This window comes from Manis pentadactyla, chromosome 1 (genome assembly GCF_030020395.1).
Source record: "Manis pentadactyla isolate mManPen7 chromosome 1, mManPen7.hap1, whole genome shotgun sequence".
Taxonomy (NCBI): domain Eukaryota; kingdom Metazoa; phylum Chordata; class Mammalia; order Pholidota; family Manidae; genus Manis; species Manis pentadactyla.
In genome coordinates, this window is record NC_080019.1 from 231,715,813 (window position 1) to 231,730,086 (window position 14,274).

Sequence of the window (14,274 nt, forward strand, 5' to 3'; positions counted from 1 at the left end):
TCTCAGCCTCACCATTACTGACATTGGGGCAGATGATTTTGTGTTGTGAGGGGCTCCTGTGTTCAGCGTGGGTAGGATGTTTGGCAGTATCCAGGCGTCTACCCACTAGAAGCCAACAAAACCCTCCCATTTTTAACAACCAAATAATATCTCCAAGCATTACTGTCCCCTTGGGGGCAAAGTCAGCCCGGTAGAAACCTATTGGTCTAAACCATAATGATCTGTATTTATAAATTAGTCAAAGATGTGAAAGAAATGAAACAAAAAGGATCAGTCCTTTGGTGTAAAGCCATGGCTGGCCCATCAGAGGAATTCACTACCTTCTGAATGAGGGAGTGGAGACCACACCCATTCCCAGGTTTCAGCCCCACCGCCATTCTTGCTTGAATCTCTCTGATCTCTTAAGTCCTCAAATGGACATGGGGACAAAAGCAGGTAAGTATATTTCAGTGATATAACCTGCAAAAGGCCACCTCCAAAGCACAAAGATAGTAGCAACTTAAGAGGGGGAATTAGTATTAAAAACAAAGACAATAAATTAGGTTTATAGTGTTACAGGTTTACCTCAAGAAACAAAAACTTCCTTCTAACCCTATATCTAAAGGAAGTAGAAAAAGGAACAAAGCCAAAAGTTAGTAGAAGGAAGGAAATCAGGAAGGAGTAAAGATCAAAGGAGAAGTAAATGAAACAGAGACTAAAAACACTACAAAAGGCCAATGAAACCACAAGCTGGTTCTCTGAAAAGGTAAACAAAATAGATAAACCTTTTGCTAAATCATCAAGAAAAGACACAAAATCAGAAATGAAAGCAGTCACAACTGACACCACAGAAATACAATTTTTAGAGATTGCTATGAAAAATTCTATGACAACAAATAGGACAACCTAAAAGAAATGGATAAAGTCCTGAAAACATGGAATCTCCCATGACTGAACCAGGAGAAAACAGAAAATCTGAACAGACCACTTGTGACAAAACTGAGGCATTAGTTTAAAAAACTCCCAACAAATAAATGTCTGGGACTGGATGACTTTACAGGAGAATTGTACCAATTTTTCAAAGGAGGTAACCCCTCTCCTTAAACTATTCTAAAGAAAATGAAGAGGAAGGGAAGTTTCCAAATTCATTCTACGAGGTCAACATCATCCCGGTACTGAAACCTGACAGACTACAAAAAAAATTACAGACCATTATCCCTGATGAACATAGAGGCAAAAATCCCCAATGAAGTATTAGCAAACCAAATTCAAAAATACATTAAAAGGATCACTCACCACAAACAAGTGGAACTTATTTTAGAGAGGCGAGAATTGTTTAATATCTGCAAATCAATGTGATACACATTAACAAAAGGATGAAAAACAGGATCAGCTCGATAGATGCTGAAACAGCATCAACAAAAATTCATCCATTCATGACAAAAATTCTCACAAAAAGTGGGTATAGAGGGCAAGTACCTCAACATAATAAAGGCCATAGATGACAAACCCACAGCCAAGAACATACTTAACAGTGAAAAGCTGAAAGCTTTTCCTCTAAGATTGGGAACAAGACAAGGATGCCCACTCTGCAGTTTTATTCAAAATAACACTAGAAGTCCTAGATACAGCAATCAGACCTCTCCCCTCCCCCCAAAAAGGCATCCAAATTGGTAAGAGGTAGTGAAATTGTCATTTGCAGATGACATCCTATTACAGAAAAGCCTATAGACTCCACCAAAAAAACTATTAGAATTAACAAATGAATTTAGTAAAGTCAAAGAATACAAAGTCAAGGTACAGAAATCTGTTGTGTTTCTATATAAAAATAATGAACAGAAAAGTTAAGAAATGAGTCCCATTTATACCTGCATCAAAAAGAATAAAATACGTAGGAATAAACCTAACCAAGGAGGTGGAAACCCTGTACTTTGAAAAATATAAAACACCGATGATCAAAATAAATGGAAAAATATGTCATGCTCATGGATAAGAAAAATTAATAGTTATAATGTCCATACAACCCAGAGCATTCAGATTCAATTTGACCCCCATCTAAATACCAATGATTTTTTTTCAAAGCTAGAGAATATAATCCTAAAATTTGTATAAAACTACAAAAAATCCCAGATAGATGCAAAGCAATCTTGAGAAAGGAGAACAAGCTGTGGGTGTCGAGCTCCCTAACTTCAATATATACTATAAAGCTACAGTAATCAAAACAGTATGGCTCTGGCTGAAGAACTGACAACATGGAGCAGTACTTATTGCCCAGAAATCCATGCATAAGGAGGCAAGAATATACAATGGAGAAAAGATGGTTTCTTCAATAAATGGTGCTGGGAAAACTGAACAGCTACATGTAAAACAATGAAACTGGTTCACTCTTACACCATATTCAAAAGTAAGCTTAAAATGGATTAAAGACCTAAATGTGAGACCTGACACCATGAAACTCCTAGAAGAAAACATAGGCAGGACACTGGTGAATGTCACCGCTAGTGATTTTTTTCTGGATATATCTTCCAGGCAAGAGAACCAAAAGGAAAAATAAACAAGTGGGACTACATCAAGCTATAAAGATTCTGCACAGCAAAGGAAACCATCATCAAAGCAAAAAGAGAACCTAGAGTATGGGAGAATATATTTGCAAATGATGTAGCCCATAAAGAGCTAATATCCTAAATATGTTTAAAAAAAAGAAAGAAAAACCCACACAATTGAACACCAAAAGAAAAAAAAGTAACCCAGTGAAAAATTGGGTAGTGGATCTGAGTAGATATTTTTCTTGTAAAGACAGACAGATGGCCAACAGGCACATACAAAAAGATGCTCGACATCAATAATCATCAGGGCAATGCAAATCAAAACCACAGTGAGATATCACCTCACACCTCTCAGGATGGCTAGTATTTAAAAAAGTGAAGAAATAACAAGTGTTGGTGAGGATTGGAGGAAAGGGAGCCCTCCTACACCATTGGTGGGGATGCAAATTGGTGCAGCCACTATGGAAAGCAGTATGAGGTAGAAATATACAGTGTGACCCAATAATTCCACTTTTGGGAATCTACCCAAAGAAAACAAAATCACTTAAGTCCAAAAGATATGTGTGCCTGTTTATTGCAACACTGTTCACAATATCCGAGATATGTAAAGAACCTGTGTCCATCAATAGATGCACTGATAAAGATGTGGAACATTTCTCAGCCATAAAAATCTAATGAAATCTTGCCACTTGCAACAACCCAGATGTACCTAGAGGGCATTACACTAAGTGAAATAAGTCAGAGAAAGACCATATAACTTCACGTACATATGAAGTCTGAAGGAAAACAAAACAAATAAGATACAACAAATCAACTCAGAAAACAGACTGATGGTTGCAGCAGGGGAGGGAGAAGGGGTATAACAGGTGAAGAGGGAAAAATAAATTAGTAAGAATGGTATCTTGATTCTTGATGATGATATGCATGTATACACGTGTTGTAATGCAGTGGGCTATACACTAAGATTCGTGCATCACATTGTATGTACCTCAAAAAAAATGTCAAGCAACAAAAATGAATTTTAAAAAATGAGCAAAGAAACACATAGACGTAGAAACAGAACTTCTGGGGTGGGGAATGGGTGAAGTAGGGGAAGGAGAAAAATTAGTGAGAATGGCTGGTATCTTGATCTGGTGATGGATACATGAGTGTATACACATCTAATTCATCAAGCTAGACACGAGGATTTGTGCATCTTATTGTATGTACCCCAATATGAAAGAACTTTAAAAACTATAGAATGAAAAAACCCCAAAGGCAATCAATTATCGTCTAAATTTTCCTAGCCAGCCTGTCCCCATGTAGCTAAGTAACTATACACTCTATTCTTTGATTTTTGTCATCGAGCTGAAATTTCTGAAGAGCCTCCATCGTTCATACACCCAGGAGATGCTCACTAGAAAGTGTTTCACAGTCAAGAGTTTGGGAAACTGGCAATGCTGGATGGTGTTCGTTTGCATATTGGCACCTGCGAAAATCAAAGAACAGCAGGAGAGAAGCCTGCTCAGCTCACAGTTTGCTGCATTTCTGACTTCTGTTCTGGAACACCCTTCCTCTCCTCTGGGCAAGGTGGGCAGCACTGGCGTTGAGCGCCGTCTCCCTGGCAGGGGTTGTAAGGATGCATTCTTTTGATGTCCACAGCTGTCTGGTGGCTGTTGGTGACTGCAGAGGGGACGCAGTGCTGTCTGGTGACGTGTGTGGAGACCCGGCATGTGTTTCTCTTGCTGCTGGGGGCTGGCCCCGCAGCAGCTCAGCCGCTTTGCAGCCTGGGTGACTGGGATGGGATGGATGGGCTCAGGGTGACCAGGAGGGGAGTGTGGAGACACACTGACCACAGAGGTGAGGGAGAGGAAGGAAGGGTGGGAACAGAGACGGATACAGAACGGGGAGAGGGAAGGTGTTAGAAGCAGAGGCGGCAAATGAACGCAAGAGAAAGTCCTCGTGTGCTCTGACCGTGACCCTCAGACTGATCTCATTCCTAATCCTTTAAAGTTAAGTCAGGTAGGGAAATAGTATTTGACAAGATTTATTCTGTACCTAGTAGTTGCCAAACTAAGGGTTTTGTCTTTCACCCGTTTAAGTATGATTTCCAAGGATCTTCTGAGAGCATACCCTTTCACCCGGACCACTCCATCCCCGGAGAAGCTCAAACATACCCCGACTCATCCATGTTCATTATCAACGACGGCTCCCCCTCCAGCAACTGCAGTAGCTCCCAGCCATCCAGGAAGACAGGCCTCATTAGGCGTCCAGGCCTCTTCTCGCCTCTGACATTTGTCGTGTAATCCAGGGCAAGCTCCCTTCCCCCACTGAGCCTCTGATTTCCTTCCCCTTGTCTTTTCCCTGAGGACCCATCAGCTCATTGTCAATTTATAACTTATACAGTAGGAAGGGGCTTTTAACCAACATCTGCTGTGTGCTGGGCACAGATTTTGGTGATGGGGTTACAGAGGCTGGGAGAGGAAATGTGGTCCTGCCCTCCCTAAGTGAGGAGGATCAGGGAGAGATAGGGGGTCATGGGGGCCCAGACGTGGAGAATAAGGGTGCTCCCCAGAGAAAGTGATGTTTCAGCTGAGCTGTTAAAGATGAGTAGGGGTGATCCAGGTTAAATGGGAAAAGGGTGGAGAGGAGCATTCAAGAAAGAGGGTGTAGCTTGTGCAAAGGCCCAGAGGTAGAGGATACGGTCCGTCTCAGGAACTGTGAAAATTGGGAGGCATGGGAGTATGCAGAAGGGGAACTGGGGCTTGAGGCTGGGTGCCCTGCTGTCCATGCTGCAGTTAGGCAGGGCCTGGACACCCTCCTTCAGGAATGGGAAGCCCTAGGAAGGTAGTCAGGACAGGTGGGACATGTTCAGGACTGACCTTGAATGACCCTGCAGAGACATTTACCTCAATTCCCTATTCCCCGGACCCTGAAGGCCTCCATGATCTTGGGAACATACTAGTGTTGCACTGCCTGGGCTCAAATCCCTGCAATCCTGGGCTTCCAGCCCAACTTAGGACGGCCTCACGTCCCCGTACCTGAGACAGTTCTAGACAAACACTTGCCTGCCTCTGCGCCACCAGTGTCACTCGCTGTGAGGTCCATGCACACTCTTGTCCAGGGCTGCCTTCTGCACCACCCCCACCCCCCACCACCTACTGAAGGGCTTGCCTCATGTCACCTGCCACAGAGGCCAGAGCCAAAGCCACTCCCACTGGGACTGACCCCTTGACGCTGACGCTGCTAAATCTGCACCAAACTTGGGTTCAGATTCTCAGGCCTTATCTCATCCACTCTTCATGAGAAGCTTATCAAATGTGCACACGAACATTATCCCCACTTTACAGGTGTGGCAACTGCGGCCGGGAGAAATTAAGTTGCTTGCTTTAGCAGCTGGGCAGTGCTGAGAAATACATAATGATCCTTGTGCCCAGTGGCTCACAACAAAAAACGCTATTTGCTTACGATCCTGTGGGTCAACACTTTGGGCTGGGACAGCCGGGTGTTCTCCAGCCAGATGGGCAAGGGCCTGGCCGGGCAGGTGGCAGGGACCGGACGATGCCAGGTAGCCTTGCTCACGAGTCAGGGGTTGCTTCTGCCCGTTGCCTGGGCCTTCCTCTGCATGCAGCCCCACCCGTCTAGGGAGACTGCCTGGCCACCTCCCATGCGGTGCCACATTCCAAGAAGGTGAGAAACCAAGCTTCCAGGCTTCTGGAGGCCTGAAGTGGGATGTCACAGCTAACCCGTCACTGCACTCACCAGGTTGGAGGGGTGCCCCGGGACAGTCCAGGCCCAGAGACGTGTGGGCCCAGACCCCGCCACCCCGTGAGAGGGGCGCACCGTCTCCCTGCAAAGCCAATCTTTGCAGATAGCCTTTCGGGTGAGTGGGATTCCCAGTGTGTGAGAGGGGCTTTGCCTCCCCCCTCTGTGATAGCACCTGTAGGCGGAGAGCCTCCTCTCACTCCCAGAAGCCCACCGGAAGCAGGTGCAGAGGGCAGGACAAAGAACGTGGGGTCAAGGAAGGTTTTTTATTTGCTGTGTGTCCTTTGGCCAGTTACTTACCTCTCTGAGCTCCTGTCTTCATGGGAGACAGGAGCATATGCTAATGTACAGGGTGTGGGTAAGGCCTGGTGCCAAGGGGGTGCTGGCGCAGTAGTGGGGATGAGGTGAGGGGAACCCCAGTACAGGAAAAGGCAGTCACATTCCCAGCACCTTTCCAATGCCTCAGGAGCCTCCCTGATCCAGCGGACTGCAGGGCACTCCCTGGGAAGCCTTGGGAGGGGGCTCCTGGAGGTTCCTGATCAGGTTCAGGCTGGGGAAGCGGAGGGTGGGGGGGGGTCCAAAGATGGACTTAGCCTCAGCTCAGACATGCCACGTCCTCCCCGGCCTTGGAAAACCAGGCAGAATGCCTTCCCATGCCTTAGGAGAGACCTATGACATGAGCAGGTGGAACTCACCTCCTCTTTACAGAGCAGGATTCTGAGGCTGGGAGGGGAAGCCCCAGGCTCCTGCACCTTAAGGACGCCCCCTGCAGCACACCCCATTTCGTTCCTGTGGGTAGCAAGCTATACCCCCGCGGGCAAGCCATGCAGCTGCTCTGGGCCTCCGTTTCCTCATCTGTAAAGTGGAAATAAGATCTGAGCAACTCAGAACACAGATTTATTAGCAACTGTTGCAATATTTTCAGCACTTACTTAGTGGGCTTTTTTTTTTTAGGCATTTTTACTTATTTTGTTGCTCTCACAGCATTTGACAAAAAGAAGCGATACTCTCACCATTTCACAAAGAAAGAGAAGCCTCAGAAGATGAAGTACATTTCCCCAAACTCCAGAGCTGGTAAGAAGCAACGCCAGGCTTCTTGGACTAGAGCGCTTGTTTGCATCCACCAGATGCTAGTGCTGCACACTCGCAGGGAAGAGGAAAAACAGGAAGCTAGAGATGCTAGAAACCTAGCATTTCCGTCTTTTGGACCCAGGTCACTTGTCCCAGGTTTCAAGTTGAGGCCACCCAGAGTTCCTCCCCTAAATTCTCCTCCTTGGGTCATCAGAAGGTGCTGGTGGGTGTCAGGCTAGGTTTCCCTCTGCACATGAACCAAGGCTGGGAGAATCCTGGACTGGCCCAACAGGACTTTGGCTGTCTGCATTCTGGTCCCACTTTAGTCACATCCCTTCTCTTCCCTGGACATCATGCCCCGACGCGTGCACAGTGGTTTGCACAGGGTCACGTGAACGACTTTGTTTCCCTGTTGAGCAAGATCCTGCCCCAAGAAGTTGATGCTGTGTAAACGTGAAGGATAGGCTCTCAAGCCCTGATATGTGAGAATAAAAAGAATGTGAATGGTATCTGGCCTATGCGGCTATGGCCCAGCAATTCTGGGATGTAGGGTAAGCTTGTCTTTCGCGTGTTCCCCTCCTGTAACTCACCCACAGCCTCCCCACATCCCCAGCAGGTGCCCCATCACCATGGCGGTGGGGGCAGGAAAACTATGAGCTTTGGAATCAGAAACACCTGTACAATCTTGGGCATGTTTCTTGACCTCTCTGAGCTTTCATTCCTTCATCTGCGGAAGGGGCGAACCATACCCACCGTGCAGGGGTTTTGTGAGGATTACAGTGACAGGCACACGGAAACTACTCAATAAATGAAAACTGTTATGTTATTATCATAGTCTGCCAGCCGTCCTTTCTGCTCGCCCCCCTTCTGTCCTGGAGAGGAACCTGATACATTATTTAGTAGCGGATAAGTCATCCGGCGATCCACTGTGCTCTTCGGGGCACTGTCTCGTGTGTGTTCTAAGAAACAGGGAGACAATTCTTATGGCCCCTTCCCACGCCCAGTGGTTTTTATGGAGGGATTTCTGCCATGATCAAGATGGATTTCCTTTCCCAGGGCCTCTCTGAGTGTCATGACTCAGGCTGTACGTGGGGGCTGCCGGCTTGTATTCATTCATTCCACTTTCCCAAACGCCTCTGAGGACCAGGCCTATTTTTTGAGGTGCATCAATGAGAAAGCGCCTCTCGCGCCGTGAGGAGCTCCATGTCCAGAGGTGCGATCTCAGGGTGAACCAGAGAAGGGGATGCAGCCATGACTGCCCAGGGGAGCCTCCGCAAGCTGTCGGAAAAAACACGCTCCCCAGCACGTTGTCAACAAGCCGTTCAAACCACTTGAATTCGGGTCTTGAAAACCGAGAAACCAGTCCTAAGTGTTTTCACCTCTCCCACGGCTTCCTCCTAAATTTCATTAGGGCTGACAATTTGTATATCCACTTACAGGGTAATGTGATTTAAATGGCTGACCGTAACGGTTAGCAATGGGAGATCTCCCCGGGCACAGAGCACGGGGCGGGAAGGCAGCTGGGGACGCTGCCCAGGCCGGAATGCGACTCGTCAGACGTGGAGTCCACCCCAGGAGACGGGGTGGGGAGGGCAGCGTCCTGGCCCCCTGCCCTCTTCACCCCACAATCGCTTCGGTTCCTGGAGGCCCAGCTCTTGGGGTTTTCGGCGTGCAAATAAAACACACCCGACCACAAGGCCCCACTCGAGCCAGGACGACGAGGGGAGAAAACCAAGCCTGTTGGCTGGACCATCTACACGGTTAGGCGGAATTGATAGTGTGTCCTGCTGTGTGGCTTTCCTTTTTGTGTTGGCTTCGTAACTAAAACAGAACTGATGCCTCAGAGAGGGGATGTTCGGTTTCTTTGATCCCCTCAATGTTTTGCACACATTGTGTGCGCGCCCATGGGTTGGGGGAGGAGGGCAGGCAGTTACTGAGTCATGGATTGAATTGGGGTTGAATCCTCACTCTGTCTCACTCGGGGACCTCAGGCATGTCATTTTCACTCTCCGAGTACCAATTTCCTCCTGTGTAAAACTCGGCTGGTGTTTCCTGCCTTGCAGAGTTGATACTGCCCAAAACAGCAGCTCTTAGCCACCTAAGGCAATTTAAATTTAAATGAACTAAAACCACATAAAGCACCCAGTTCCTCAGCCAATATGAAAGCATAGCTATAGGACTTGCCCTCACCAGGGAAAGGTCTAGAAGCACTGGCCTGGAACCTCCCCTGTACCTCCTGGGTGCTCCCCAACCGTTGGCCAGCACGAGCACCTCGGGCAACAGAGGGTTCAATTACATCAGACAAACATCGCACAGAGAGCAGTTTGCCCCAGAACTCAGAATGTGTGACTCACAGGCCAGCGGTCCTGTTCCATGGACCCCTTTTTCTTGAATGCAGAACATGCAAGTGCTGGAAAAGAGGCCAGAGAGCGGCAGATTCAACAGCAGGGGAGAGAAGACGCAAAAGGAAAAAGCGGACGGCCAGCACAGAGGTGTGAGGAGAGCCGAAGGCGCCACCCCCGGCAGGCAAGGCTCTGCTCGCCGCCACCACCGACACCAGCCCCTCGGGCCAGAAGGTCGGGAGTGTGCCTCCTGCTGGGTTCCCGGTTTGCCACAGCGCCAGAATCCAGCTGGATATTCCCAAAATACCACCTGCAGCGCCCTGCCTGGGATATCCAGGTCTGCTCTGTTTCCTGGGCCCCGCAGGTGCAGCGGAGGCCCGGGAAGCACGTGCTCCCGCCGCTGGACTTCACGCGTATTGGCACTTCCGGCATCTGCCCGGCAGAACAGAGGCTCTGATTGGCCAATCTGTCTACCCATCATCCAATCAGCATAGGCGGGGGCAGGGACTGGAGGTGTCTCCCTGCTGAAGCCGGACTCCCGCGTCTAAATTCCTAGAGCTGCCCTATGATCGAGCAATCTCACTTTGGGGTGTTTACAGGAAATAATTGAAATCAAAATCTCAAGGAGACACCTGCTCTCCCGTGTTCCTTGCAGCATTATTCGCAGCAGTCAAGACATGAGGACAAGCAAAACGCCCAATCAGCAGAGGACTGGATAAAGAAATGTGGTGTGTTCACACAATGGAATAGTATTCAGCCTTAAAAATAAAAGGAAATTCTACCATCTACAAGAACATGGGTAGATGTGGATGACATTATGTCAAGTGAAGTAAGCCTGGCACAGAAGGGCAAACACTACTTGAATCTGCTTGCTCGTGGTGTCTGAAATATCCCACTTCAGAGAGACAGAGAACTGGATGGTGAGTGCCAGGGGCGCGGGTGGGAAATTGGGGGTATCTAGTTTCAGTCATGCCAGGCAAATGAACTCTGGAGATCTGCTGTAGAGCATTGCTCCTGTACTTAACGGTACACTGTCCTGTACACTTACGACTTTGTTAAGAGGGTATATCTCCTTGTTAAGTGCTCTTACCGCAATTTAAAAACAAAACAGAGAGAATTCTGATCGGGTATTTCGAGTGCAGGCTCATCTCCTGCGAGGGCAATGCTATCTCCAGTGCTTCAGTTTGTGACGTCTCGGGGTGGGTGGCCCTTGATCCTGCAGTCTAGGTAACTAATACAAAGAGGTAGGTTTTCTCCTCTTTGGAGGGGGAACCACTTGAAAGTTTCTCCTGTTATTTACTGTGCTGCTGACTTTGCAACTTTTCGGTGAGAAGCTTATAATCTTGGGAACATGTGGTTTGTGATGGAGCTTCAAGCACTTGGCTTGGTGTTATTTGAGGGTCTTCATCCCCTCTTTGCCTGCAGACTGTTCTATTTCGTAATGGAAAAGCTTGGGTAAAATGATCTGTGTGCGTATGAAAAACCAGTCTGAGCAGTAGGGCACCAAGGTATTCATGGTAATTATCTCTAAGTGGCAGAATCAGAGTTTAATTTTATTAATCTTACATTGTAGTTTTTCTATGAGAGCATGCATATTTTTTGGCAAGAGGTAAAGGTCATTTTTAAATATAAAAATGGGTAAGTGAGATCATGAGTGACATGTTTGTAATGCCCTCTCATGAAACCTGTGGGGACGGAGCTTTGTTCTCATGGGATTAACCAGATAACTGGAAAAACAGACCCAAAATAAAATCACACCAATAAATGCAAAATTGCAACTGGTAATTCACATGAGCGATTCATGGTGAGGAGCTGGACCCAATCTGGGGCACTAGTATAGCTAAGCTCCCTATCCAGGTTATTCTTGAAAGGGATACGGCTTACTAAAGCTCATTTTATCAAGAGGGGAAAGATGGGTAATCAACTTCTTTTCTTGACCAGTTTTTCAAAATAATTGGTAAAAAATATTAAAGTTGGTGCCGGCAGTCTTCTGTTCCATTCTTCACCCAACGCCTTGCTCTGATTTACCAAGTCCCTCTTCACCGTGCTAGAATCAATGTTTTCTGTCTGCTGAGTGTAACTTCAAAAGATAGGAGTAAACTCAGATTTGCAATACCAAATTATCTCTGAAAAGTGACATCTTATTTTCTATGAGCCAGGATTTTCTGTGCTTTGGCAGCTTGTAAATCATGTCTAGGCCCTGTAGCAACCAGGGATTTCATAAACCACTTCCTTTCTTACAGTATGGACTCTGTGTTTTTAGATCTGTGAATGGACTGCCTTGATGACACAGATCCCTTCTCTGTTGGACTTTTTCTTTTTTTAAATTTAACCTGCACATCTATTTTTAGGACTACAATACAGACAAATACATAAGGCTATTTGGGACTCAGTGTTGCTGTCAATGGATGATCTTTAAAGGACTTTAGATGAGGTTTTTCCCTCCTGTTCTATGGGGAAAAGTTTGCCAAAGAATCTAGTTTAAAAAAAAAAAAAAGCAGATTGTCCAGGTATTTTATCCCATATAAAAGCTGGCCTTCAGACTCAGCCACCTTTCTTTTCATCGGCTGGTTGCTCTGCATCCTGGGGAAGGGGGTAGATCACGGACACTAGAACAGACAGATCAGGGTTTGAATCCTGGCTGTACAGGAGTGAGTCATCTGGGTCACTCACGAACCCTCTCTGAGTCTTCCTCTACTTGTCTATAAAACTAGACATAACATTATTTTATAGCATTTAAGATATGGCATCGCATGTTCAGAACAGGTTACTTGGAGCCACAAAATAAATATTGTTACTTGCCTCCCCCTTTTGCTTATCTGTACTGGAAAGCTGGGCTGTGCAGAACTCTGCATTATTTATTTTGCTGGCCACAAGTTAGAATCACAAACTGCAGTTAGACCTTATACTACTACATTCCTTGAACACAAACGTCTAATTCCAGCTGGTGTCAAGTTCAGTAGAATCCTATTGCTGTTTTCCCAGAGCCAGGTTATTGAGGCCTGTGCCCATGATTTCTCACTAGTATTTGAGGGAATGCATGAAGCCCTATCATGATACATTATGAAAAGATTGAAAAGTGATAATACTCAATGCTGGTGAGCACACGGTGAGATAGGTGCTCTCATACATATGCCACTCGTGTGAGTCATGGGTCATAAAATGGCTCATGCAGCCTATCTCAGTAATCCTGCCTCCAGGAATCCATCATAAAGTAACAGGTCGGTGAATAAAAGTTTATGTACCAGCATGTTCATGGCAGCCATTTATGGTAGTGTGCTATTAGAAACCGAGATATCTAACAGTAGGGAGATAGGTAAATGAATTATGGTACAACCAGATGATGAAATGTTATTCTCGCCTTAAAATGCGGTTCCCAGAGAAATCTTAATGACAAGGGAAAATAGTTCTGATACAATATTGGAAGGAAAAGGCTGATCATGGGAGATTATCTATAGCCTGAGCTCAGCTATAGAAGAATCTTCAAGAAGTTCTCTCTCTTCACAGAGGCCTCAAGCCTCTATGAAGGGAGGCTAGGACAGGGGAACAGGGAAGGATGGCCAGGGTGCGTGTCACCCTCCAGGACCTGGCCTGGTGGAGAACAAGCCTGGGTGCTCATTAGTATCAATAGCCACTGGTTACTGAGCTCTTGTTATGTGGCACCTACAGGTGGCCTAAAACAGCTCACATTTACTCTCTTACAGTTCTGGAGGTCAGAAGTCCGGATGTAGGGGCCCCATGGGCTAAAAGCAGGGTGATGGCAGGGATGGGTTCCCTCGGAGGAGGCTCCAGGGAAAGGCCTTCTGCTCCTGTTTCCACTTCTAGCTGCAGCTGCATTCCCTGCTCACCTGCACCTTCCTGCAGTACCTTGCCTCCCCACCCGCCTCCCCTGCATCCCATCATCTGGGACTCTGACCCTTTTGTAACCCTGTTGTAAGTCCATTCCTTGCACCATTTGATCCCCCCAGCAGTGCTGAGAGAATTGCTGTCATTTTACACATGAGGAGACTGAGGCACACAGATATTAAGGAGCTCGCCCAAAGTCACAGCCCTTGTAGATGGTAAAGCTGGGACTCAAACCTTGGCCCGTCTGTGCTCTTCTTACAACACTAAGCAGCATGGACGTTTAGAGACTGGGTTTCAGAGACGCTGAGCCCCTCTGTCACCCTGGGCCTCCATTGCTTCACCTGTAGTAACATGGGTGTGATCATTATCACATCAGTTGCTGTGAGGCTTCAGCGCTGCAGGGGGAAGGCGTGGGGCGTACCAAGGGCTGCCGACAATGGGGCTCCCCAGGAGAGAAGCAACTAGTGAGAATGTTTGATATCTTGGTCTGGGCGATGGTTACACGAGTGTATACCTGGGTCAAAATTCATCAGGCTGCACACTAAGATTTGTGCATTTTTTTTTATTGTATGTACCTCAATAAAAACAAATGAACAAAAGAAGTATCCTCAAAAAAAAAATAAAGACACCCAAGCATGAACATGGGTGTGCTGGTGGAAGGGGAGCCTTGTGGGGGTGCTTCGGCCTTGGGCAGAGCCTGGATGCAGAGGAAAGGCAGGCAGGGTGATGGTTGCGAACAAGGAGCT